Source organism: Dromiciops gliroides, chromosome 3 (genome assembly GCF_019393635.1).
Source record: "Dromiciops gliroides isolate mDroGli1 chromosome 3, mDroGli1.pri, whole genome shotgun sequence".
Classification (NCBI taxonomy): domain Eukaryota; kingdom Metazoa; phylum Chordata; class Mammalia; order Microbiotheria; family Microbiotheriidae; genus Dromiciops; species Dromiciops gliroides.
This window is the reverse complement of record NC_057863.1, coordinates 260,300,971-260,325,486: the sequence shown is the minus strand read 5'-3', so window position 1 is coordinate 260,325,486 and position 24,516 is coordinate 260,300,971. Positions and strand designations below refer to the sequence as shown.

General features: G+C 36.2%; 1 protein-coding gene and 2 pseudogenes across 3 annotated transcripts in view; 1 reads left to right on the top strand and 2 right to left on the bottom strand.

Annotated features, from left to right (window-relative positions):
• The window catches only part of PKNOX1 (PBX/knotted 1 homeobox 1), a 168,560-nt gene that overhangs the window by 46,310 nt on the left and 97,734 nt on the right, over positions 1-24,516 (top strand). The gene's annotated exons all lie outside the window — the stretch shown is intronic.
• Positions 533-997, bottom strand: LOC122746783 (annotated as a pseudogene).
• LOC122746784 lies at positions 13,352-13,580 on the bottom strand (annotated as a pseudogene).

Here is a 24,516-nt window from a genome sequence, read left to right as displayed (position 1 = left end):
ATCATGAGTCTTTGGAATTGTATTGGATCATTGTATTACTGAGAGTAGTTGTCATTCATAGTTGATCACAGTATTGCTATTACTATGTACAGTGTTCTCCTGGTTCTGGTCACTTCACACTGTATCAGATCATGTAAGTCAACATTTTTCTGAAAATTTTCTGCTCATTCTTCTTTTTTTTTTTGACTGACCAAAGTGATTTATTGATTGTTAGATTCTTTCAAGGGTACACATTTGCCCAGGATGGATAACATGGAAAGAGAGAGAACTTTGACTGGAGACCTGTAGAAACTTTGTCCAGGATGTTTGCTTCTGCAAACATTTGACTTGTGTAGTAGAAACATAACTTGAGGATTCAGAAGGAAAACTAAAAAGGTACATAAAAAATTGGGGAGGCCTTCAGTATAGTATAGTCCAAATTCCTTTTGTTTTTCCTGCCTTGTTGGTCAACTGATCTGGAGAGTTGAATATGACTGTTCCTAATGTTCATGGCTTAGTTTCCAGTCAGTCCTCACAGAGATCACTTGTTCTCGAGAGTTCCATTTATATGGACATGATGTGTTTGACAAAGGCTTCATAATTGATGCAGCCATTGGAGTCTTCTTGACCTGCCATCAGGGCTTCCACCTCCTCTTCCTTCATCTTTTCACCCAGGGTAGCTAGCACTTGGCGAAGTTCAGCGCCCGTGACTGTGCCATTGCCCTCCTTGTCAAACACACGCAGCCCCTCAACAAAGTCTTCATAACTTCCCTGGTCCTTGTTGTTGGAAATAGCCTGCATCATGGGCAGGAACTGCTCAAATTCAATTTTCTTAGCATTCATCTCTTCATTGCTGGGGTTTCCCAGAACCTTCTTGACCTCTGCATTGGTTGGGTTTGGTACCCAGAGCACGCAGGACATCACCAACCTGGCTTAATGTGATCTTGCTCTCGCCAGTCCTGTCAAAGAGGAGGAAGGCCTCCTTGAAGTCAGCAATCTAGTTAGCACTGAAGGACATGAAGGAGATGTTGAGAAGCTGGCGAAGTGAGCTGAGGGCTGCTCCTGTCCCTGAGTGCTCATTTCTTATAAGCACAGCAGTGTTCTATTAAAATCATATACCACAGTTTGTTCAACCATTCTCCAATTAATGTACATCCCCTCAATTTCCAGTTCTTTGCCACCACAAAAAGAGCTGCTATAAACATTTTTTGGTACATATAGGTCCTTTCCCTTTTTTCTTTCTTTGGGATACAGAGCTAGTAGTGGTATTGCTGGGTAAAAAGGGTATACATGGTTTTATAGTCCTTTGGGCATAGTTTCAAATTGCTCTCCTGAAAATGATTGAATCAGTTCACAACTTTACCAACAGTGAATTAGTGTTCCAATTTTCCCACATCCCCTTCAACTTTTATCATTTTTCTTTTCTTTCTTATTAGTTAATTTGATAAGTGTGAGATGGTGCCTGAAAATTGTTTAATTTGTGTTTCTTTAATTAACAGTGATTTAGAGCTTTTTTTCATATGACTAAAGCTACTTCTGATTTTTTCATCTGAAAAACTTCCTGTTCATATTCTTTGAGAACTTATCATTTGGAAATGATTTTTATTCTTATAAATTTGACTTAGTTCTCTATATATTTGAGATTTAGGTCTTTATCAGAGACATTTGCTATAAAAAATTATTTTCCAGCTTTCTGCTTTCCTTCTAATATTAGTTGCATTGATTTTGTTTGTGTACAACCTTTAAAATTTAATATAATCAAAATTGTCCATTTTACATCTTGTAATGCTCTCTGTCTCTTGTTTGATCATAAATTCTTCCCTTTCTACATAGATATGACAGGTAAACTGCTTCTTGCTCTCCTGATTTGTTTATGGTATCACCCTTTATATCTAAATTGTGTATCCATTTTTACTTTATCTTGGTATATGGTGAGATAATGACATATGCCTAGTTTCTGGTATATTGTCTTCTAGTTTCCCTAGCAGTTTTTGCCAGTTAGTGAGTTCTTGTCCCAAAAGCTTGGGTCTTTGGGCTTATCAAACAGTAAATTAATATATCTGATATACCTTATATATTCCACTGGTCCACCACTCTATTTCTTAGCCAGTACCAGATTGTATCACCTTATAACACAGTTTGAGGTCTGCTACTGCTAAACCACCTTCTATCACGTTGGTTTTCATTAATTTTCTTGATATTCTTGGCTTTTTGTTCTTTCATTTGAATTTTGTTACTTTTTCTAGCTCTATAAAACAATTTTTTGGAGGTTTGATTAGCGTGGCACTGAATGGATCAGTTAATTTAGGTAAAATTGTCATTTTTATTATCTTGGCTCAGTCTACCTGTGAGCAAGTAATACTTTTCCTTTTTGTTTTGGTCTGACTTGTGTGAAATGTATTTTGTTTTCAAATAATTCCTGGGTTTGTCTTGTTGGGTAGACTCCCAAGTATTTTAAATTATCTGCAGTTATTTTAGAGGTTTGGGTTTTGGAGGGGGGGGGGGCATGAGGGTTAAGTGACTTGCCCAGGGTCACACAGCCAGTAAGTGTCAAGTGTCTGAACATAGATTTGAACTCAGGTCCTCCTAAATCCAGGGCTGGTGCTTTATCCACTGCGCCACCTAGCTGCCTCTATCTGCAGTTATTTTAAATGGAAACAGTCATTTTTTAAATGGAATTTCTCTATCTCTTCCTGCTAGACTTTATTGGTAATATATAGAAATGCTGATGATTTCTGTGGGTTTATTTTATATTGTGCTACTTTCCTAAAGTTAATTATTTCAAGTAGTTTTTTATTTGATTCTCTAGGATTCTCTATATGTACAATCACATTATCTGCAAAGAGTGGTAGTTTTGTTTCTTCATTGCCTATTCTAAATTCCTTAAATTTCTTTTTCTTTTCTTATTGCTATAGCTAGCATTTCTACTACAATATCAAACAATAGTGGGGAGAATGGGCATCCTTGCTTCACCCTGTATCTTATTGGGAAGTCTTATAGGTTATCCCCATTACAGATAATGCTTGCTGATGATTTGAGATAAGATACCACTTATCATTTTAGTGAAAGCCCCATTTATTTCTAAGCTCTCAGGCATCTTTAATAGGAATGGGTGTTATGTTTTGTCTAAAGTCTTTTCTGTATCTGTTTAGATAGTTTCATGATTTCTGTTGGCTTTATTATTGATACGGTCAATTATGCTGATAGTTTTCTTAATACCAAACCAGCCCTGCATTCCTTGTATGAATTCCACCTGGTCATAGTGTATGATCTTTGTGACATATTGCTGTAATCAATCTCCTTGCTAGTATTTTATTTAAATTTTTTGCATCAATAGTCATTAGGGAAAGTGGTCTACAATTTTCTTTCTCCATTTTGGCTCTTTCTGGTTTAGTATTAGCACTATATTTGTATCATAAAAGAAATTTGATAGGGCTCCTTCTTTGCTTATTTTTCCAAATAGTTTATATAGGATTGGAATTAATTATTATTAAATGTTTTATAGAATTAACTTCTGAATCCATCTGACCCTGGTGATTTTTTTCTTAGGGAGTTCATTCATGGCTTGTTAAATTTCTTTTTCTAAGATTGGGTTATTTAAGTGTTCTATTTTCTCCTCTGTTAATGTGGGCTATGTAGATAGATAGATAGATAAATAGATAGATAGATACTTGTCTAAACCCTTATTTGTTTGTTTTGGGTTTTTTGGAGGCAGTTGGGGTTAAGTGACTTGCCCAGGGTTACATAATAACTGTATGAGAAAGAATTTGAACTCATATACTGATGATTCCAGGGGTGGTGCTCTATTCAATGGAGGGGATACTGTGCTGCTGCTTTTTACTTCTGGGGATATGTAAGTTTTTGGTTCTCCCAAGGTGATATGAGCTAAGAAGTGGTATGGTCACTGCTCTCCCCACCTGTACTTTGCTCTGTGAGTGAGCACAAACACCGTTTTCTGTTACAGACTTATGACCAGGATTTTTGCTGCTCTGTCAGCTGTATACTCTAGGTGCTAGTGATCCTCCTCACCCTGGGACTGTGGTCTGGCTGTGACCTGGACTTCTATCTGGGCAATGCAACAGAGTCCTGCATGCTGTGCCAGCAAAGGAAGATATGTAGTCTTCTGTCCAGTTGTTTGGCCTCCTTATTGTCTGTTGCTGAGAGCTCTTAGAATCACTGCTATTGATTCTGTTGCCACAAAGCCTGGATTGGTTTGCCCTGGACTATGCTCTACTTTCATGTCAGTGAGTCAGACCTTTTCTGTCGACCCGAGCTCCCTTGGCCTGAAAAATTATTTAACTCTGTCCTTTTTTTTCCTTCCTTCCTTTTTGTTTTTTTGTTTTGCCGCTTCAGAATTCATTCTGAGATGTAATTTTAAGGTTTGGAGGGGAATTTGGGAGAGCTCAAGCAAGTTCCTGCTTCACTTTGCCATCTTTTCTTCACTCTCAGTTTCTTAGTTTTCAAAGCTGTTTACCTTTCCAATGTTCTTATTATATAAATTGTTGTCCTGGTTCTAATCACTTCACTTTGTGCCAGTTATAAAGGCAGATAGGTGACACAGTGGATCTATATCTGAGATTTTATCCTCTCTCAGAGGATAAAATATCTTGTGTTACCCTGAGAAAATCACTTCACTTCAGTTTCCTCAGTAAAGTGGGGATGATAATAGCACCTACTTCCAAGGTTGTTGTGAGGCTCAAATGAGATAATTGTAAAGTATTTAACACACTTCCTGGCACATAGCAAGCATTAGACATACAAATGTCAGTTATCATTAGTATCATCATCATCATTATTACTATTTTAAGTTGTCCCAGTTTTTCTGAAACCATCCCCTTAATTTCTTACAGAAAAGTGGTATTCTCTTACAACATTCATATACCATAATTTGTACAGCTTGTTCCTCAATTCATGTTTCTAATTTTTTGCCACCACGAAAAGAATTGCTATAAATATTTGTGTACATATGAAACCTTTTTCTTTCTTTTTGATATCCATGTAGTATAGAGACCTAGTAGTCATATTGCTAGATTTTGGGGTACAGTTCCACAAATTGCTTTCTAGAAAGTTTGGACCAGTTCATAGCTCCACCAACAGTTGATTAAAGTGTGTGTTTTCTCATCCTCCAGCCAGCATTTGTCATTTTCCTTTTTTTTTTTTTTTGTCAGTTGAACTAGTCTTATGGATGTGAGGTACTACCTCAGAGTTAACTCAGATACATTCTCAGGGAGAGGGGGAAAAAGCCTAAACTGGTCATTTTCTTCTCTATCCACAAAGGGTGGAGACCTGAGATGCAGCCTAAAGACAAGTAAGCAGGGTCTCTGCCAGGCTACTCCAATAAACACAGTGGCAGGATTAATATTCTTACAATAAGGCACAAACAGCATGATGCTGTCCCTATAGCCAGGAGAGGGGCATTTTACAATCAGCTACTCCCATATGCCCCATTCCTAACACCCCAGCCCCCCAGCAAAAAAAATTACAGCTGTAGTGCTGTCACTTTGACACCAATGGACAACATAAGACACACTAAGCTCACTCAAGGCCATGACAGTCTTTTTGTAAGTACCCAGAGTCTAGTGCTAACACAAAATCCCAGTCCAGCAACTAAGGATGGAGGAATGAGTACACAAGGATAAAGAGATGTTATGATGCCAGGGATGCTGAAGACACAATCCAAGAAGAACGACTCTAAAACAACTCCAAGAATTGAGAAGAGAAAAAAAGTTTATAATTAGAATTCCTAGAAGAAATAATATAAAAGTTTAAAAAGAGTTAAAATACTATATAAATGAAATGAGATAAAGAAAAGAGTTTAAAAAGAAATGAGAATTCTAGAGGGTTAAGTGACTTGCCCAGGGTCACACAGCTAGTAAGTGTCAAGTAGCTGAGGCTAGATTTGAACTCAGGTCCTCCTGAATCCAGGGTTTGTGCTTTATCTGTTGTGCCATCTATCTGCCCATAGAACTTTTTGTTTCTTGTATCCCTTTGGCAGTCTGATGATCCTGCTTGGGAATGTTTTTAAATGCATAAAATACATAGGATTTAAAAGGAAACTGATTGTATTGGGATAGTTATAAAATATCTAAAAACTAAATTGTAGTGGCATATATATGTATATATATTCAGGTCCTCCTGAATCCAAGGCTGGTGCTTTATCCACTGTGCCACCTAGCTTCCTCCAGCTTATATATTTTTGAGGTATTAATAAGTAAAACATTAAATTTAAAATATATGGAACTTAAAGTTAAATTTGATTTTTTTTGAAGATATATCAGTTTGAACACTATTGCTTAGCTTAATAAGAACATTCAACTGTGGAGTGGTGTTTGACTCTTGAATGTTATATACCCTGTCTATTTCAGTCTTTTTATTTTGGTGGTTACAAGTAGTCCCCATCCAAATTCACAGAAATATGTTGTTATAAACAGAATTAAAGCCCCCAAGCTTGCTTTATAGTTAATAAGCTTCTCTTAAGGAACAACAGAATTTTCAAAAAAAATTTGAGTTACTATCTAATTGTAGCAAGTTTTTGTCCTTCAATCCAATGAGCTCATTGTTGACTGCGGCTGATAAGATTTATATCAGAAAGCTAAGGTATTGTGAATCCATGTTTCAATTTTATTTTCACCAAGATAAAAATAACTTTTTTAAAGAGTTGTGAGAGATTTCCAGGTATACTCTGTTTCTTTGAAAACAGAAATCAGCAAATATTGTATCCTTATTTCCTCTTTGTAAAGCACTTCTCCCTGTATTTCAAAGCTAGTAAGAATGTCCACCTCTATTCTCTTCTTCCATTTTGGCAACTTAACCAGGAAAGTCTGTAATTGAGGAGTAAAGCCAAGAAGGTTAAGAAAAGCCAGGGGCTTGCCTGAGCTTTCCTAAATTCCCCTCTAAACAACTTTAAATCATGCTTTTAAATGAAAACTATTTCACCCCACTAAGGGATGGGGTAAAATAGTTTTTTAGCCCAAGACAACCTAGATCAGCAGGAAAGGTCTTTCCCACCAGGATGAGAGTATAGCATAGTTCAGTGCCAGTCTAGGCAACTCTTAGCAAGACAGAAGCAGACCTTGAGGGCAGTTGAATCAGCAGCAGTCATTCTCAGAGTTTTCAGCCCACAGACATTAAGGGGAGGGGTGTCACACAATTGGTCAGATGGAGATTACAGAAGTTTCTTTGCAGCTGCCAGGTGCAGGACTTGGTTATATTGGCCATACAAGGATCCAGTTCACAGTCCTGCATAGCAGTCCCAGGGTAAAGAGGAACATTAGCACACCAGAACTTGCAGCTACAGAGGAATGCGAACCCTGGTCAAAATTTCAGGATAGAAAAGAATGTTTGTGGTCACCCACAGACCAGAGTACAGGCCAAGAGAGTAGTAAGCACACCTCTCCTCAGATCATACCACTTTAGAAGAACTACAAATTTACAGATCCTCCAGAATTAGCAGTTGTTTAACTGCACAGAAAACTTGAAGCTTTGGATGGTGCCCCATCTACCTCAGGAACAGAGCCCAACTTTAGCATAAAGTTAAAAGTCAAGAAACAGACTGGGGAAGTGACCAAAAACCAAAAACAGCACCTGACCATAGAAAGTTATTTTGGCAACAGGGAAGATTAAAACACAAACTCATAAAAAGACAACAAAGTCAAAACTTACATCCAAAGAAAAATGTGAATTGATCTCCTGGAATAACTCATAAAGGATTTTTTAAAAATTTAATGAGAGTAGTAGAAGAAAAATTGGGAAAAGAAATGAGAGTGATTCAGGGAAATCATGGGGAAAAAAATCAACAGCTTGGTAAAAGAGGCACAAAAAAATACTGACTAGGCCCCTTAAAAAACAGAATAGGCCAAATGGTAAAAGAGGCACAAAAATCCAATAAAGAAAAGAACTCTTTAAAAAGCCAAATTGGCCAAATGGACAAAGATGTACAAAAATTCACTGAAGAAAATAACTCATTAAAAAGTAGAATTGGAGGGGCAGTTAGGTGGCGCAGTGGGTAAAGCACTGGCCTTGGATTCAGGAAGACCTGAGTTCAAATGTGGCCTCAGACACATAACACTTACTAGCTACTTAATCCCCATTGCCCCGCCAAAAAAAAAAAAATAGTGATTCTATTTGGGGGCAGCTAGGTGGTGCAGTGGATTAAGCACCGGCCCTGGATTCAGGAGTACCTGAGTTCAAATCTGGCCTCAGACACTTAACACTTACTAGCTGTGTGACCCTGGGCAAGTCATTTAACCCCCATTGCCCCGCAAAAAAAAAAAAAAGTAGAATTGGCCAGAAGGAATAGGAGATAGGAAAGCTGAAGAAAACAATTCCTTAAAAATTAGAATTGTGCAACTGAAAGCTAATGAGTCCATGAGACATTAAGAAACAATAAAACAAATTTTTTTTAAATGAAAAAAAGAAAATGTGGAATATCTCATTGGAAAAAAAACTGACCTAAAAAATAGATCAAGAAGGGATAATTTAAGAATTATTGGACTAAGTGAAAGCCATAATCAAAAAAAGAGCCTAGACATTAACTTTCTTTTTTTTCTTTTTAATGTATAAGGTATTTTATTTTTTCCGTTACATGTAAAGATAGTTCTCAACTTTTGTTTATACAAGCTTTACAATTTCAGATTTTTCTCCCTCCCTTCCCTCCCTCTCCCCTCCCCTAGACAGCAGGCAATCTGATATAGGTTACTAGACATTAACTTTCAAGGAATTATCAAGGAAAACTGCACTGATATTCTCTTGCTGGAGAGTAAAATAGAAATTGAAAGAATCCACCACTTACCTCCTGAAAGAGTTCCCAAAATGAAAATTCCCAGGAATATTATAGCTTAATTCCAGAGTTTCCAGATTAAGAAGAAAATATTATAAGGAGCCAGAAAGAAACAATTTAAATGATCATGGAGCCATGGTCAGGTTAACACAGAATTTAGCAGCTTCTAAATTAAAGGATTTGGAGAACTTGTAATATAACATTCTAGAAGGCAAAGAAGCTAGGATTACAACCAAGAATTACCTACATAGCAAGACTAAGAATAATCCTTCAGAGGAAAAAATGGTTATTCAATGAAATAAAGGACTTTCAAGCATTTGTGACTAAAAAGCCAGAACTGAATAGAAAATTTGACTTTTAAATACAAGACTCAAGAAGAAGGAAAAATGTAAACAAAAAAGAGAAATAAGGGATTCAATAAAGTTAAATTGTTTACATTCCTACACAGGAAGATGATACTTGTAACTCCTTAAAATTTTATCATTACTAGGTCACTTACTAGAATTATACATAGAGGGCATGGGTGTGTGTAGATGATGCATTCATAGCTTAAAAAAAAAATAAGAGGCAAGAAAGAGGAATGCACTGGGAAGAGGGGGAAAGGAGAGGTAGAAGGGGATAAATTATTTCACATAAAAGAGGTGTGAAAGAACTTTAATAGTGTAGGGCAAGATGGAGGATTTTGGGGAAAAGTGCTTGAACCTTACTTATTAGAATGGACTCAAAGAGGGAATAGCATACACACTCACTTTTGTACCTGTCTTACTGGAAAATAGGAGGGAAAAGGAATAAGAGAAGGGAGGGAAGATTGGAAGAGGTGGTAGTTAGAAGCAAAACACTTTTGAGGATGGACAGGGTGAATGGAGAGAGAATAGGATAAATGAAGGTGGGATAGAATGGAAGAAAATACACAGTAATCATAACTGTGAAAAAATGTTTATAGCAAGTTTCTCTGATGAAGACCTCATTTCTCAAATATATAGAGAACTGAGTTAAATTAAAAAAAAAAGACTTACATGATCTGATGCAGAATGAAGTGAGCAGAACCAGGAGAACATTTTACATAGTAACTGCAATATTGCATAATGATCAACTGTGAATGACTTGGGTATTCTTAGCAATACAGTGATCCAAGATAATTCTGAAGGATTTATGATCAAAAATGCTATCCACTTCCAATAAAAAAACTGAAGGAGTCTGAATTTAGAGCAAAGCATACTTTTAAAAACTATTTTTGTCAATGTTTTGGTCTGTTTTCTTTTACAATAAGAACTATATTTTATATGACAGCACATGTATAAACTATATAAAATTGTTTGCCTTCTCAATGAGAGGTGGTAGGGGGAAGTAGGGAGAGAATTTGGAACTCAGATTTCTAAAAAATGAATACCAAAATTGTCTTTATATGTGATTGAGGAAAAAGCAAAATATTAAATAAAAAGATAACTATTGCATCAGAATGCAAATTGAAACACATGCCTTTTTAAACTTTATTCTTGTATATTTTTAAAATTTGTGTTTTCACAACATAACTAATGGAAATATATTGTTCATGACTGAATATACGTAACTTATATCGATTGCTTGCCTTCTCAATGAGGAGGAAGAGGGGGCAGGAACAAAGGACAGAATTTGGATCTCAAAATTTAAAAACAAATGTTAAAAGTTGTTTTTACATATATTTGGGGAAAAGTAAAATACTAAATAAAACTACGAAACAAAAAACCATTGAAAGAGTTTGAAAAGTGGACAACCAGTAAGAAAAAGGTCTTCAAAAGGGACCAGAGGCTAGTAAAACATTTTTGAAAGTAGTATTTTTGAATTTATTAAAATTTATCAAATACTTAAAGTGTTATGAAATGGGTGAGGGGGGAAAGCTTGTGATTTTTCATTAGCATCCATAAGTGACTTTAGGACTTTGAATTGAAATATTTGTCTCTTTCATATGCTTAAAATAACTCTCAACTATGTCAACCAGTGAATCGAATTCTTTACGGAATGTTTCAAAAATGGGTTTTCCTTTTCTTTCAGAAAATGTGAAACTATTTAGCTTGAACTAATACTTTAAAACTTGTCCTCTTAAAAGCCTTCTTTTGTACATCCATGTAATAGAGAAGTACTTCATATTCTGTTCTCATTTCCTGCCAAAATATTTTTTAAAACACTGTAATTTTGAGACCTGCTACTAATAAAGTTGATGATTTTATGGAGGTTGACAAAACTTTGTTTCAGGGTTGTTGGAAGGATCTTTGTTTCCAGTGTATGCCTGTGTAAAAGGCAGTAAGTAGCATTGTATGCAATGATAAGCATCTTTTATCATTAATGTAGTAAAACCAGATTTATCACCAAATATTGCAGAAAATACATTTGTGCAAATAGTATGAACCTTTTCTTTTGAATAAAGTTTTGCTTGGCCAAAAAAAAATCTTATTGTAATTTAAAACACTATGTGTAACCCATATTGCAGCACAATTGATTAGCCCTAGTAAGAAGTTACTTTAAATAATACACTTGAAGCATTAGGTCAACTGTCAGACATTTTTAAACTTGCCTTGTCTACACTCATATTTGATGGGCCTATCTATGTTACAAAGGCTGACTTATGGAGAGTTAAAATTTTTCATTAGAATGTCCAGTTTTGCAAAACTTAAGCAATGAAAGTAACACTCTTCCTTCTATTTACTGGTTAACAAACAATTGTAGACATTCAATAATGGAAAGCAATATAGATCTCTGGGTCACCAATGTGATAACACTATGTTACAATTTGGTGGCTATCTGCTCAGCACAGATTGAAGTCTATGTTCCTATAGACAGGACTATCATATTCAGTCTAGATATGGGTCTAATAACTATAGTAAATGCTATTTCAGGATATTTGCATCAGTATATCTATAATGTGATATGAAAATATTTTTGATCTCTGTTGGTAACACTGGTACTGCTAATACTATTATGTTTTGTTGCCTACATTGATAATTGAAGGAAATGCTAAATTTCATTTTGAGGTTAGTGAAAAAAGATATAATTTTTTCCTGTCCGTGTTCATGGACAGGAAGTTTATCATAGACTATTTTAAGAATTTAAAAAATAAAGGTAGTGATTACGATGTAAGTGGAGAAGAGAGAATGGATGAGGGCTGTTGTCAATGTAGAACTAATAAGATTATTGAACTAGTTGAATGTTAGGGATGGGATAGGAGAAAAGTGGCTGGGGAAACAAGCATTTATTAAATACTATTTGCTAAGCACTATGCTTAGTGGTTTACAAATATTATCTCATTTGATCTTTACAGCAACTCTTGGAGGTAGATCCTATTATTATTATTCTCATTTTACAGATGAGGAAACTAAGGTTGACAGAGATCAAGTGACTTGATCAGGGTCACAACATATAGTAACTGTGTCTTTCTGACTTTAGGCCCAATACTCTATCCACTTCCATATCTAGCTGTCTTGGAAGAGCTGAGATTGTTTCCAAGGTTGTGAATCTAGGTAACCTGCAATAATGATAGTACCCTCAACAAAAATAGGGAAGTTATGGGGCAGCTAGGTGACGCAGTGGATAGAGAACCGGCCCTGGAGTCAGGAGGACCTGAGTTCAAATCCGGCCTCAGACACTTAACACTTACTAGCTGTGTGACCCTGGGCAAGTCACTTAACCCCAATTGCCTCACTAAAAACAAACAAACAAAAAATAGGGAAGTTATGGAGAGGGGAGAGGGTTTTTGGGCAAAGATATTTAGTTCTTTTTGGACATGGTGGGTTTAAAAGAGGGAGTAGAGACTGGCATTTAAAGAATTCCCCAAAAAGGAAATTACCCCTACCATATCAGATCAACATCTTTTCTTCTATTGATTAGCAGTGAAGGTCAAGTCTATGTTTTTTTCCTTAGAAAGCAGAAAAAATTAATTTATTCTAATGGGAGATAAAAATTTAATTTAAAATTCTTTGGATAATGCAGCTTGATAGAGATTCAGCAACTTTTAGGGTATACTTTTTCTCTGCACGTGATCTCTTGGCATTCAACAAAACTGTAGCCATTCATCTTGCTGTAAGAGTCCTAAATACTTTATTTGGGGTTTTTTTTTTGGGGGGGGGTTGCAAGGCAATGAGGGTTAAGTGACTTGCCCAGGGTCACACAGCTAGTAAGTATCAAGAGTCTGAAGCTGGATTTGAACTCAGGTCCTGCTGACTTTATTTGTTTTTAACATGGTAAATGATTGGGGGAAGGGGAGTTCTTCAAGTTCTTAGGCATGAATGGGGAAAAGAGAGTAATATATCTCATTAAGATCACATTCTTCTGCATCTTAAGAGTCCATATATCTTTGTTGTATTTGGCATGTACTTTAGATAAAGTATGCACACAGTTTGACAGGGTAAAATTTTTTTTAAGTATGTAACAAAAAACCCAAACCCTGAATTTTAGAGTAAGGTGAAAATTCAAATATAGTGTAAATATTTAAGGCAGCTGGTTTCTAATCAGATGACTTAAGGCAGTCTTTGGATTGAGAAGTGCTTTAACATCTAGAGGATTTTTTTTCTTCCTTACCTAGATAGCAGAGAATTGCATAGATCATCCTATTACTCAAGGCTAGTGATACTTGAGATACCAGTTGGTTTAATTTTTTAAACTGTGGTCCATAGAGAAGGTTGAACTGGGCTAGAATAGCAATTGGCCAAAAGAGATACAAACAACATAAGTTACCAGCATGGTGATGATAATGCTTCAATTGGGACCTTTGGAGATGAAACAGGGGACTAACAGCCTCCCAGAATAGGTTCATCACAGTTATGGGCACCATGAGACCTGGGTACACCATGACTGGCTGTGATGATCCTTCCTTGGCTCAGCTCTGTTCACCAGACTCCAAAGTCTACATTTCTTAAGCAACATTTTTGGATTCCATGATGTTTTCATTTAACTAGTTCTACCCCCACCTCTCTTTTTTTTGGTTCTTTTTCTTTAAAACTTTTAAGTTAAAAAATTCCTACTAGGCAAGTGGTATTCTTCAAGATTTCTAAGTCTCTGTCATATTGTATTATGGTTTTGTTAGTAAATTTGGAATGAAAAAATAAGCAGCTACTATAGCTGAAGGTTTGGGTGAATAATTTCTTTGCAGCTTCAGAAGTGCTGTGAGGGGGATGGCAGATTATGGCAGCCACCCAGCTAAACTCTCCCAACATTTAATCCCTTCAAACAGCTTTAAAATAACATCTTAAATTAAATTTTTGAGTAGCAGAGCTAACAAAAGGTCAGGATAAGACATTTTTCTGGCCAAAGAAAACTTAAGATGTAGGTAGGAGAAATCTGTGATATCAGGGTGGAGCTCTGTCTGGAACCCACATTTGTGGCAGCAGTAGCAGTCACTTTAGCAGCAGCAGCAGCTTTAGGAACTCATAGCCTAGAGATGAAAGGGGGGAGAAGGGGCCCTGGTCACAGTCCCAAAGTAAGGAAGAGCTGTAGTGCCTGTGGCTGCAGGAGACCAGGAGTGCTTCCTGGGCAAAGACCAGAGTGCAGACCAAGAGAGCAGTGACTATAGCTCTCTTTAGGATTATACCACAGTGGAAGCCTTGAAAACTTACAAACTCCCTAACCCCCAAATTAGCTCAGAAAATAGCGGCATGAAAAAGTGAAGCTTAGGACAGTGCCTTCCCAAACCGGATGAGCAGAGCCTAATTTGGACATAAAGTTCAAAGGCAAGAAAATAGACTAGAAAATGAACAAACAACAAGAAAAGAATTTGACCATAAAAAGCTTACTATGGTGGTAGGAAAGACCAAGACATAAACTCAGGAGACACCAATGTGAAAATAGCTACCAAAAAAAGCCTTAAAGAGAAATGCTAGTTGGACCTAAACTCAAGAATTCCTGAAAGAATTAAAGATAAAAGTGTTGGAGGAAAAATTGGGAAAAGAAATGAGATAATGCAAGAAAATTATGAAAAGAGAATTAACTTGATAAAAGAGGCACAAAAATACTGAAAAAAATAATACCAAAAACAGAATTGGCCAGGTGGTATAAAAAGGGGGGGGGCATAAAAATCCACTGAGGACAAGACCTTACAAAGCAAAATTGACCAAGCGGAAAAGGAGGTATACAATCTCACTGAAGAAAATCATTCATGTCAAAGGTATTGAGGGCTTGGAATATGATATTCCAGAAGGCAAAGGAGCTAGGATTACAACAAAGAATAAACTACCCAGCAAAACCAGCAATCCTTCAGAGGGAAAAATGGATATTTAATGAAATAGAGGACCTTCAAGCATTCCTGATGAAGTAGAAAACTTGACATTCAAATACAAGACTCAAAAGAATCATTAAAAGGTAAAAAAGCAGCTAGTGGATAGAGCACTGGCCCTGAAGTTTGCAGGACCTGAATTCAAGTATAACCTCAGATACTTACTAGCTGTGTGACCCTGGGCAAATCACTTCACCCCATTTGCCTTAAACATCTGGGGCCATCTCTAGTCATCCTGATAAATATCTTGCCACTGGACCCAGATGACTCTGGAGGAAAAAAGTGAGGTTGGTAACCTTGCACAGCCCTGGCTCACTTAAATCCTATTCACTGCAACTCATGATGTCCACCCCTATGTCATGGTCCTCTTTGAGAACAAAGGACAAACAACAAAAGGTAAACATGAAATAGTAATCATAAGAGACACAGTAAAGTCAAACTGTTTACATTCTTATAAGGAAAGATGATACATATGACTCTTAAGAACTTTGTTATTATTAGGTGTTAAAGGCTAAAATTCTAGCTAAACTATCTAAAATATCTAGTGAGTGGTCGCCAATAAATTATAAGCTTTAGCAAGAGTTAGACTTTTAAGCATTTATTAAGGAGAATGAGAATTTGATAAAGAGAGAAGAAAGGCCTAGATTCCTATCTATTAAAGGGAGAGCACATTTCTAGCTCCGCTCTCCACCAGAGTCCAAAGGAAAGAGAGCGAGAGCGAGCGCCAGTCTCTTCCTTCCTCCTCCCACTAGTCCGCGTCACTTCCTGACGCCAAAGAAAAGACTCCTGGTCTTGCCCTCAAAGACCTTCGTTTCATGGGCGGAACTCTTCTACAGTAAGTCTCCAGCAGGTGGCGTCATTCCAATCGTTACATAGGGTAGTCAAAAGGAGTTTACATAGACAGGTCATGGGTGTGAGTTGATTATGTTGGAATGATCTCCAAAAAGGGGGGGAATGTGAAAGAGTGATGCATTGAAAGAAGGGGGAAGGGAGAGGTGGAATGGGGAAAATTACCATGCATGAAAGAGGCACACGAGAAAAACTTTTACAATGAAAGGGAAAATACAGGGATGGTATGCAATGCTTGACTCTCATGGAAATTGGTTCAAAGAGGGAAGAATAGATAAACACAGTTAGAAATGTAACTTACCTAATAGGGAAACAGAAGGGGGATAAGAGAAAAGGTGGGGGAGAGGAAATGATAAAAGGGAGGGTAAATTAAGCAAAGCAGTGGTTAGAAGCAGAACAGACTTTTGAGGAGGGAGAAAATAAAAAGAGAGAGGAAGAAGCAGAAGAAAATAGGATGGAGGGAAATAAACGATAATCATAATTGTGAACATGAATTAGATGAACTTAGCCATAAAATGGAAGCCCATAGTAGAATGGATTAGAAGTCAGAATCCCAACGATATGTTTACAAGAGAGGCAAACTTGAAACAGAAACATGCACACAGAACTAAAATAAAGGACTGGAGCAGAATATAATATGCTTCAGCTGAAGTTAAAAAATGCAGATGTATTAATAATCATGGTCTCAGACAAAGCAAAAATAGACCTATTTAAGAGAGAAATTATACTATAAGGTATCATAGATAATGAGGTAATATAAAAAATTTACAGTAAGTTTCTGTGTTAAAAGCCTCATCTCTTAAATAGATACTTATAGAACTGAGTCAAATTCATAAAAGAGCTATTCCCCAATTGATAACTGATCAAAGGACATATAGAGGCAGTTTTCAGAAGAAGAAATCTATATATGAAAAATGCTCTAAATCACTATTGATGAGGGAATACAAATTAAAACAGTGCTGAGTTACCATCTCACACCTATCAGAAATGACCAGTGCTGGAGGGGATGAGGGAAAAATTGATACACTAATAAACTGTTAGTCAAGGTGTGACCTGTTCCAACCATGTTGGAAAACAATTTGGAACTATGCCACAAGGTCTATAAAACTGTGATCCAGTGATACCTCAGATAGGTATGTATCCCAAAGAGATAAAAGAAAAAGGACCTTTATGTACATGTATATGTATATATACTTATACATATATGTGCATATAATATATGTAGAGAGAGAAGGTGTACGTGTGTGTGTGTGCTCTTTTTGTGGTAGCAAAGACTAGGAAATGATGGGAATGTTCATCAATTGAGGAATGGCTAATTCCCCAGTGATGGCATTTGGGGTGGGGGGAGCAATGGGGTTTAAGTGACTTGCCCAGGGTCACCCAGCTAGTAAGTGTCAGGTGTCTGAGTCCGGACTTGAACTCAGGTCCTCCTGAATCCAGGGCCAGTGCTTTATCCACTGTGCTACCTAGCTGCCCCCCATATTTTTTTTTAATAAAAGTATTTTATTATTTTCCAGTTACATATAAGGATAGTTTTCAACATTTGTTTTCATAGGATTTTTGGTTCCTAATTTTTCTCCCACCCTCCCTTCCTTCCCTTCCCTTAATGTGTAATCCCATTAAACATATTTCTTCATTAGTCATATTGTGAAAGAAGAATCAGAGCACAAGCGGAAAAACTCAAAATAGAAGGGGGAAAAAAACCAGGTTGGCATATGATTGTGATGGAGAAAATGATGAAGTGAGGGTTTTAGAAAAACATGGCAAGACCTATATGAACTGATACAAAGTGAAATGAGAAGAACAGAGAAATTATTGTGCATAGTAATAGCAACATTGTAATGATCAACTGTGAAAGACTTGGCTACTCTGGTCAATTCAATGATCTGAGATAATTCATAAGTACTCAGTGGTGAAAAAATGCTGTCCACCTCTAGAAAGAGCAATTATGAATTCAATGCAAATTGAAGTATAATTTTCTCATCAGAGTTAGCTCAAAGACCTTAATCTCATTAGAATTGGCTCAAGGAGGGAATAATATACACACTCAATTGGGTGGAGTAATCTATCTAACCCTGCAGGAAAATAGAAAGGGAAGGGAATAAAGAGGGAGGGGCAAAAGAAGGGAGGGCAGATTGCAGGAGGGGGCAGTCAGAATCCCTTTTGAGAAGGGATAGGATGAAAGAAGATAGATAATAGAGTAAATATCATGGGTAAGGGAATAGGATGGAGGGAAACAGTTAACAATAGTAATTGTGAAAAAAATGTACAAAAATATTTATAGCAACTTTTTGTGGTGGCTAAGAATTGGAAATCAAAGGAATATCCCATCAATTGGGGAATGACTGAAGAAGCTGTGGTATATGATTGTAATGGAATATTGTGCTGTAAGAAATGACAAGCAGGATGGTTTCAGAAAAACCTGAAAAGGCTCTCATGAACTGATATATAGTGAAGTGAGCAGAACTGGGAGGACATTGTGCACAATGACAGCAGTATTGTTCTATGAGTAATTGTGAATGACTTGACTACTCTCAGCAATGCAGTGATCCAAGATAATTCCAAAGGGCTAATGATGGAGTATACTATCTACTCCCAGAGAAAGAACTGATATTGCTTGAACACATACTATTTTTTTTTAAAGCACTTGTGCATTGTACATATATAACCTATATTAGATTGGTTGCTGTCTCGTGGAGGGGGGAGGAAAGGAAAGGAGGGAGAAACATTTGGAATTCTAAATCTTATGAAAATGAATGTTGTGGGGCAGCTAGGGGGCGCAGTGGATAGAGCACTGGCCCTAGATTCAGGAGGACCTGAGTTCAAATTCGGCCTCAGACACTTGACACTTACTAGTTGTGTGACCCTGGGCAAGTCACTTAACCCAATTGCCTCACCCAAAAAGAAGAAAAGAAAATGAATGTTGAAAATTACCTTTACATGTAACTGGAAAAAATAAAATAAATGTTTCTTATTATAAAATTTTTTTCTTGCTTTTAAAAATGTCTAATATGGACATTAGTTTTGCATGATTTAACATGTATAATTAATATATTGCTTGCCTTCTCAGTGGGTGAGAGGATATGTGAAGGAGGGAGACAATTTGGAACTCAAAATTTAAAAAGAAAAGAATGCCAAAAAATAATAAGATTTTAAAAGAGATATTGTGAGGTAATAACCAGTAGAAAATTTAAAAGTGGGGGAAGATATAGGATTTGAAAGTTTTTAAAGCAATGATTAGTTAAATGAAAATGTAAAAAAAAATTAATTACAGGCATACTCGCTTATGAAAACGTAGTTCTTTTAAAAAATTTTTCAAATTTTATTTTAGATCAAATTTATTTAACATAATTTACAGATTTGTTATATTTGAAATGCCTGAATTTCATCAATAGGGTTAAAAAAATAAACATTTTTATTTATAGTTTTGAGTTCCAAATTTCATTCCTCCCTCCTTCCCTCCCTCCCTTTTCCCTGAGGTGATAAACAATCAGATATAGATTATGCATATTACCATATTAGTCATTTTGTATAAGAAAACTTGAATAAAAGAAAAAAATGAAAATTGAAAAATAGCATGCTTCAGTCTATGTTCAATCAGTATCAGTTATATTTACATGGATACACATACACATATATAATTTATCTCATGTTATTGTAGACATACATACTTGTCTCTAAAATTGAGTCATACAACAAAAGTTACAAATACTTAAATACCAGGATTCCATAACTAGATTGATAATTAAACAGCTTTGGTACTAGAGCATTTTTTGTGTTCAGAGGATCCTGTTTTTAAATGACATATTTAATCTTTTTTTGCGTTGAATACATAAATCTAAGTGACATTGCTAAACACTTATACTAACTTCCACAATACACTTGCTCACCTGAGCTGTTGGCGACATCTGGTGGCTAGTGTGAGGAACCATCTGTCTGAATATATCTTGAATCAGTTGCTGCATCTTGTTTTTACCAGGATACATTTCTTTCATTTGTGTTCTTCTCTACACCTATACAACCACTACCGTACTTCAGGCCCTCATATAGCCCCTCACGTAGACTGTGGCAATAAATGTCTTGTCCCATAATTCAATCCTTCCTTCACAGATTTTCTTTAAGTATAAGTTTGACCATTTCATTCCTTTACATCAAGGATGTGATATAAATGCCCTGGTTTAACATTTAAATTCCTTTATAAACTACCATTAATCTACTATTCCAGCCTGATTACACATTATTACACATACTCTAGTGTGGAGTTATTCTCACTTGATTACTGCTGCTCATACAAAGCAAACTATCTCCTACCTTTGCACAAGAAGTCTTCCATGTTTGGAAAGTACTCCCTTTTCATCTCTTTGTTTTGGGATCCTCTACATGAAGCTTCTACAATTAAGCCTTTTCTGATGATGTCAGCTGCTAGGTCCTCCTTCTATCACTTTGTATCTGATTTGTTGTAAGGGTAGAGCACAGATGAATAAATCAGATCACTCTACCCAATTTCAATGAAATGATGCCATAAGGAGAGAACATATTTCATTTAAAGACTTTAGAGTAATCTAAGTCTTTGATCAGCCAGAGTGAGGTTATATAGTAAATGTGTTCAGCTTATCTGAGGAAAGTTGGTTATGCCAATCTAACAAATATCTGGCCAACTTGGGCTCATGAGATTGGAGCAAGGTGAGCTAGGAGAGTGTTCAGCAAAACCCCTGATGAGGAAACATTTTGGGGAAGAGGAGAGAAGAGTGCACCTCAGCTTCTATCTATGCCAGAGAAGGACTTCAAGATCCTTTGAAGGGCCTAGAGAATTTTCATCTTCCTGTCACCATCCTAACATCCTCTGGGACAGCCACTGATGATAGCAATGTCAACATCTGGAACTAAGAACAGACTGGACATGATATGGGAAGGAAGATTCCTGGCTACAAGAACCCAAGAAAGAAGCTACATCATGCCTAAGGGGAACTTCTTGAACACCCTTAAAATGGGATTTTTTTCCCCCCAGGAAGCCAGAGTTAGGAGTTGCCTCTTTGCCACATGTGTTTTCTGAGCTTAAGCCTATTTTGATTTTGGGAAAGGATACTTATATCAACTTATCCCCTATATTTCATTATAGTATATTTGCATTATCTGTTGTATATATATTTTTTTATCACCTTCATAAATACTCCTAATTTTCTGGAATCATCATATAATCAGGAAGGAAAAAGCAACTGTGAGGCCTGTGAACTGTATTACTAAAATAGATGTCCCCCAAGCTTTCAGTACTATTCCTTAGAATCAATCCTGAGGGAAGGTGTAGTGAGAATGGAGGTTGGGATAAGTATCCCTAGAGTGCTACATTGTATATACTTATATGTGTCCATGTTATTTCTTCCAACACCATGTAAAAGAAGGGAAGGAAGTTTTGTCTTTGTATCTTTTGCACTTAGCCCAATGCCTAGCATGTTGTAGTCATTAATAAGTGATTGCTGGTTGGTTTTTATTAATTGCAGAAATTTACAAAATCTTGTTACTTTTATTTTGTCGTCTCATTTTGCAATACATTAAACTTTTATGTTTATATGTTTTTCATAGTTTTGATTAAATAATATTCTATCACATATGAAACATTTAAGATTGTTGGAGGAAATTATGAAATTATTAGGTGTCTTGGATGTTTCCTTTTTTCTTTTGTTGTTTTAAATGATACTTTAAAAGATTTTGTGTACAACTAGATCTTTTTTTTCCTCTGATAAGGGGAAAAAACATCCTTAGGAGATTTCTAATAATAGAATAACTGAAGAAAAGAAATAACTGTGTATCCATTGTTATATAATCCTACATTTTCCCCCAAGATGAATATAATTTTACATTTCCAAAAATGTATGACTGTACAGAAGTTTGGTAGCAAGCCCTTGATTTTAATACTCTTTATCAATTTCATTTTATTGCATTGTTTTGATTTATATTTCTTATTAAAGAATTTAAACACTTTCTGATTAATGATTTGTGTTCTTTCAAAAAGCTGCATGTTCATATCATTGGATAGAGTGCTGGATCTGTTCAAAGGAAGAATGGATTTCAATCCCACCTTTGACACCTTCCAGCTATGTGACCCAGAGAAGGTCACTTAAGCCTCTTTGAGCTTCACAGAATTGTTGTGAGGTTCCAAAGAGAAAAATCTTTATAAAACTTTAAGTGAATCTCTGTTAAATCCTTTAGAGGTTTTTGTTTTTTACACACACACACACATACACACACACACACACACACACACATTTATTTTTATCTCCTATGATTTTTAACAATTTTTAAAATTTGAAAACATTGCTTTCTCTTTTCCCTCTTCCATCTTTTTTTTTTTTCTTTTTTGAGGCAATTGGGTTTAAGTGACTTGCCCAGGGTCACACAGCTAGTAATTGTCAAGTGTCTGAGGTCGGATTTGAACTCAGGTCCTCCTGACTCCAGGGCTGCTGCTCTATCCACTGTGCCACCTAGCTGCCCCCATCTCCTTTTTAAAAAATCCTAGTTTCTGGGGCAGATAGGTGGTGCAGTGGATAAGAGCACCGGCCCTGGAGTCAGGAGTACCTGAGTTCAAATCCGGCCTCAGACACTTGACACTAGCTGTGTGACCCTGGGCAAGTCACTTAACCCCAATTGCCTCACCAAAAAATAAATAAATAAATGAATGAATGAATGAATGAATGAATGAATGAATGAATGAATGAATGAATGAATAAATGAATAAACAAACAAATTAATTAATTAATTAATTTAGAAAATCCTAGTTTCTTCTATATGATCCTAGTGGTACACTCTTTGCTGCCTCCATGTGGCAGAAAATTCTGTGCTCTACCACAAGCCTGCCAGTAACACTTTTATTCATAAATTACTCTAATTCAAGCATATTTCTGCTGCTTTTTAGAGAGGAAAGTCCAAAATTGGCAGTCTTATCATGCTTTTGTAAATCTTTTATACAAAGCACTTTGGTGTTAAAATTTATAGATGGAGCAAAAGCTCAGAACAATTGTAATTGAAAACATTAGCATAACCCAGAGGAGGGTGTCTTCCTTTCCATTTGGTAAAAAATGGACTCAGGAGATAGATATATTCATTAACTGAAATAATCAGAGGTCTTCTTTTAGTCTTATTATTACCCTAATCTAGTCAAGGAAAGAGTAGAGAGGATATTGCTCTTTTGTTTTCAGGGCAATTGGGGTTAAGTGACTTGCCCAGGGTCACATAGCTAGTAAGTATCAAGTGTGTGAGGTCGGATTTGAACTCAGGCCTCATGACTCCAGGACCGGTGCTCTATCCACTGTACCACCTAGCTGCCCCCTGAGGTTATTGCTCTTAAGTGGATCAATACTTCCCCACTGTCCCTTACCACCCCATCCCCATCCCCAGAGAAAACAGTTTATTTCTTAACCTTCTCCCAGTTTTTTCAAAGAAAATGGCCAGACCTTTGGTAAGGGGGAAAAATTAATTTGGGGGCATTAGTGTGTTTTTTTGTTTGTTTGTTTGTTTTTTAATTAATAAAGTATTTTATTTTTTTCCCCGTTACATGTAAAGATAGTTCTCAACTTTTGTTTATACAAGCTTTCCAATTTCAGATTTTTCTCCCTCCTTCCCCTCCCTCCCCCCTCCCCTAGACAGCAGGTAATCTGACATAGGTTACACACACACACACACACACACACACACACACACACACACACACACACAATAACATTAAACATATTTCTGCATTAGTCATATTATAAGAGAAAAATCAGAGCAATGAGGGAAAACCTCAAAATAGAAAAACATCAGCACCAGAAACAAAAGAAATAGTATGATTCATTCAGCATTAGTGTGTTTTTTAAAAGTTTGATTAAATACAGATAAAATATCTCATTCAGGTGGACTAAGGATTTTAGGGAAACACTTGTTAGTATTTCAAAGGGGAGGAGAGACTTAGTGTGCTTATATAATGTTGAGGTCTTTTGAATATATAAAAATTTCAACAATAAAGCAAGAAATCCTACTTAAAATAAAGTTAGCCAAACAAAACAATAAGAACAAAACAACACAGAACAGTAAAAAAATCTATATTTTGGATAAGCTTTCAATTTGTAACATTATTATAATCAGTCCATTTTATGCCTACACAGTTTATGGCATCAAAGTTCCACTTGATTCTTCTCCAACTTTAGGGAGTTTATTATAGATGAAAAGTTATGCATTCCATCACAATTGCTCCAAGTTCCAAATTAGTAAAATTTTGTAACACCTAGAGAAAGATTGGGTTTCTCTGCTTAGTCTTACAGCTATATCTATCTCTAAGTAAGCTCTTGGCCTCTTTATGATTCAGGCAAAATTTAATTGACTAAAAACATTTTAGTAATGCAATAGCAAATTGTAGTATAGTATCTGTGGAAAGAAAGACATCAAGAGAGAAAGTTGGGGAAAGAACATATCTTTTCTTGGGATTTGCTTCAGCCAGGAAAAGGTATCAGACAGATGTTGAGATCCTTTCTTGAACTAAACTACCAAGCTTTGAAGCTCTATCTCAGAGAGCACCATTCCATTGGGCTGGCCATGTTGTTTGAATGCTAAATGCATACTTGCCTAAAAGACTGTTTTACAGATAATTAACACAAGCAAGGCAAGCACTCACGTGGTGGTCAGAAGTCATACAAGA